Genomic DNA, 4,914 nt, shown 5'->3' on the forward strand with positions numbered 1-4,914 from the left:
AATTTACATGAATATTTCATCGAATATTTCATACAACCTGTGTTACTGATATGCGGCAAAGTTGGTTTTGTAGGTCAAGATTGTGACTGTCTAGAATGTTGCTACCAATAGAGGGCAGTCAAATGGTGCAGAAATACAGTCATGAATGATGAAAGAGCAGGAGTTGAACTAGCTTTGGGTAATATATCTAAATTTATGTTTGAGTGTGTTTACAAATTAAAAATCAAAAAGGAAGTTCCAAGCATAATACATGGCTCTATTAGAATAGTTTCAGTGCCTATTTGTTATGCATCTTGGCACGATCATTGGCACCAACACTTGGGCGCCTGATATTAATGTATTCACAGCGATGTTTTATGTTTGTTTTTGTACATGAATGCTTCCCTGTGTTTTGAGGGGATTGTTGAGTCTTTCGAGTCTCAGCAATGTTCTCCCAAAAATATTTTGTACGTTACTTGGATCAATTTTCTATTGTTTTCCAAAGGTGGAATGATGAACCGTGTCTGTGTGGTGTTCTGAACGAAAAGGTAGAGACACTGTCTGCGGGGCTGCGGTGTGTCTGGGTTTTCCCAGCTGGGTTTGCCTGTTTATGCTTCCATTTCAATGTTTCTAGAGGACGGAGTGCCGGTCAACACAGGTGTGCAAACCACAGTCACTGACAAAGAGGGTGTATTGTTTAAACTCATACGGCATACAGACATTCATCTTTACTTTATGGTATATTTAGTATATTTATGTAGATATATTTCTATTATAAAGTGTCGATCGAACAAATTAAGCTAAACGAGAAACGTACAGTAATTGCACATTAGTGATAAGTAAGTGTACAAAACAATCTCACCCTGGGACGCTATTTAAACACCAACATTGGTTTTCATCTATTTCTAAAATATTTTTTATGAAATGACAGTGAAATGAATTACTAAGTTGGTTCAAATAACAGTTTGTATTTGCAACTATGTGTGTACCTTTGGTGTACATATTTATTTCAATCAAAATACCTATATAAGATCAGTCAAGTTTAGTAGTTTTGAGCATCACAAATGCATTGATGTCCATTCCAGTGGACTCAAAAAGGAACATGCAGGTTGCGATCTTAAGCAGCAACAGCACCACCTGCTGACAAAATGCCTTTATATCTTGAGATTTAATCTTTGCGTTTGTGCACAATGCATATGCTTCTAAATATTGGCACTGGCAGACATCGCAAAGACTGTTCAACAGAAAGCCGTAAAAATACAGTACAACAACATTACCTTTTTATGACTTACACTGCAACATCTAACCAAAGAAGTGTAATGCTCACAAACAGCATTTCGTTCATCAACATCACTAACAGTGTTTTAATACTTACAATCGGTCTGTTTCTTATTCCGTTTAACTTTGGGGTAAAAACCTGTTTTTGAATCAAGATGTTTATTTTCGGATCTTTTAAAATTGCTTGGGTTTAACTCAGGCTTTAAGCGGCTACAAAGAGCAGCTGTTTCAGGATGCAAGTGTTTTATCAAAACTGCCTGTTCTGTTTTTAGAGTTTGTAAGCAAGAGGTCCAGACCTTTCCACATCTGTAGTTTTACATGTTTTTTTCAGTTTTTTCCAACATTGCAAACATCACAAATAACTGAACAAGCGCAATGTAACACGCATTTCTTTGCGCCATCAGTATGTGAATGCAAAACGTCGCAAATCTCCTACAGACTCCATATATGCGGCAACATTCAAACCCAGAGCATCCGAGGACACATATGGCGCAGTTTTTAGCGCTACACATGTTGCGCTGGCCACATAAAATCTCCTCACTACGTTCATTACGCTTTACTACCTCTCATGTGTGCTTCATTATTTTCCGAAAGCCTTTTTTTAACCAGAACGCAGCAACTTGCCCTCTACAATTTCCAACCTCGACAGCTCTGCCCTGCGAACTGCACTAGAAAAGGGCCTGGAGAGCAGCCTGCAGAGATTTACATCCCCAAACAGCCCCTTGACGCATACAATGCAACTCCGACACGGCTGGCATTGGAACTGTTATTGTTTTAACCAAACAAACCACATCTAAACACTGGGTTTGCATTACAAGTTCATATTTAGGCCCTTCTGTAAACATCATTGGGCAGAATGAATCAATTAAAAGAGCATTACGTTAGTTCCTGTTTATTTAAAACATGTTTACACTGCAGGGGCCTGCCTGAAAATTCATATTGTTCCTGCGCTGGATCAGGACGTAGAAATTGCAAACACATTTGTTAGTTCGAAGCCGTTTCTGTAAATATTGATCTGTGCTCTGTATGATGAGGTCGGTGAACTGATGAAGATAGTTGGATGGATAAATAAAAGAGCAGCTCGTTCCTTCCTATCTCAATCTATATGGTTCTTCAGGTTTTGTATTAAAAGGCCTGCGATGGGTTTACTAATAGAAACGTTTAGACATAATAACACTGTCGTCCTCGCAGCCCAGCCTTTACATAAAGTTTTCATCACCCCCACCTTTTTTCCAGCCACATCAACGCTCCTGGAACCATAATAGTGGCAAACAGAGATAAACAGCGAATAGAAGTGTAATCTTTTTAGCCATTTTCAGTCATGCTGGGAAGGAGAGACCCGTGCCAGTCACCATAAACATAAAGCACACACACACGTCTAATTAATCAGGCCTTTTGAATTCAAGCAACAATGAGTGCTCATCCTCCGGCCACCCAAGCTGCACAGCAGATCATGTGTTCCTTCTTTTGTTCTCACCCAATTTTTCCTCCCCCTCTTCGCCCGCCCCATATAGACGCCGATTGCTGCCGAACGCGGCTATCTGTTGTTAAATGTGTCAGCTGTTATCTCGCCCGTATATTACAGACTATTTAAGGGGAGAGATGTTTTAGTTTGTGCCAGGTGCTGCCCTCCATTGCTCTCTCTCTGAACGGCTCTGACAGTTGTGTTCAAACACACACGCTGTCCCTTTAAATCTCAGCCTCAATCTGGTCTGATAAAGTTTATAGAAGTGGGTGGGAGGGAGAGTCAGACCCCCCATTTTGGATCACACAGTGCCAGTGCAGTTTGGCTTTTGCGGCTCATGAAACACAGCCAAAGCCAGACATGAATGAGAGACAGCCCTATCAGTCCTGCGATCAGCTCTCTCTCTCTCTCTCTCTCTCTCTCTCTCTCTCGCTGTGTCTCGTTTCCTCTTGAAAATATTCGGCACGTCACAGAGCTCCTTAGGAAGATGGAGCTAAACTACGTCAGCTTTTCTAATCGCATTGCTTCCCAGCGGAAACTGTCGAAGGCTCCGGACCTCCAGTGACGCTGCATTGAGATATTTGGTGCATATTGAAGCACTTGTATAAAAAATGAGTTTAGACTTTTTTTGTTTTCCTTTTTTCGTATAGTGATTATACCTGTTTAAGTGTATTTTTTAAAACAAAACATTTTGTCTTTTTGTTAATACAAATAGTGATTGTAGCCTGTTAAATTTTTTTCTTTTTAAATATAAATAGACATTTAAACCTATTAATAAAAGATGTGATTATAACCTTTGCTTTAAATTTTCTACAAAAACAGTGATTAAACCTGTGAAATTGTTCTTTTTTATAGAAACTTTTTTCTTTTTTTTATATAAATAATGATTAGAAAGATTATGTTTTGTTGTAATTTTTTCATAAAAACAGGTATAACCTGTCAAGTTTAAATAAAAATAGTGATTATAACCATGGAACGTTTTCTTTTTTTTAAAAAACTGTAATATAACTGTTATATCATATTATATTATATATTATGTTTTTCTTTTTCATAAAAATGTAATATAACTTTTATAGTAATATACTTTATGATTAAAACATGTTATGTTATGTTTTTCTTTATATAAACAGAAATAACATGTTAAGTTTAACTTTCTTGTAATTACATCAGATATATCATTTAACGTTTGAATAAACAACTATTTATTTTATTATATTAGATTATATTATCATTTGATTCTGTCATTATTAGTTTACCCTTTGCAAGTCATTCAAAACCTTAGAATAACCTTGACGTATTCTTCCATAGAAAGCAAAAGAAGATATTTTGATAAATGTGATTTTGTGTCCATATAACAAAAGTCAATGGGGTCTTGTTGGTTGGCTACCAACATTCAAATATCTTATTTTGTGTTCTGCAGAAGAAAGAACGTCACACAGGTTTGAATGGCACGAAGGTGAATAAATAAGTAAAAAGAATATTTATTTTTGGGTAAAATGTCCCTTTAACTGATTCATGTCATAAGATGTTATGTGAGTTATTAATGAAAGAATGCCACATGTGTTGTCAATAGACCTCACTTGAATTGGAAATGGTCCTTTAGGAAACAAACAGGTAATTGTCTTATGTTTTAAGACTTTCTACTATCCTAGTTTTACACCAGCCATTTTAACACAGCAACGCTTTTCACATGTCCCCTTTTGAGATACTTTAACTCTTGACATGTAGAACAAGATTGTGCCCTACGGCCCAAGTTCGTGTTCTCTGACCGCACGAGGCAAAGCCTCTGACATGCTCTAGTCTCCTGCGATACTAAAGGGGCCTCAACAGAAACTTCAAAAGGCAGAAGTGTATCAGATTCAGACAGGCCTGAGGTAGCTGACAGATGAGCCCGTGTTGTGGGAAGCAGAGGAATTTACAGCACACGCCTTTCATCTCCATAGGTGGGCTTATTGTACTGAAGACACTAGCCTGGGGAGTCACAACAATAAAACAGGAAATGTGGAGCTGATACGTGTAAACTTCCTTCCCTCCTTTCACACTCCTACATCTGTGTTTGGCCATCTAATGGGGTGTGACTTTTCGTCAAATCACAGCTTTTCTTTGGAACGAGACAACAGTGCAGACAACACGATATTTTTAAATAAACACACGAGTCAAGAGTTGTTGTTTTTTTTTGGCATTTATTTTGT

The sequence above is a fragment of the Barbatula barbatula genome (assembly GCF_947034865.1).
Source record: "Barbatula barbatula genome assembly, chromosome: 3".
Lineage (NCBI taxonomy): Eukaryota > Metazoa > Chordata > Actinopteri > Cypriniformes > Nemacheilidae > Barbatula > Barbatula barbatula.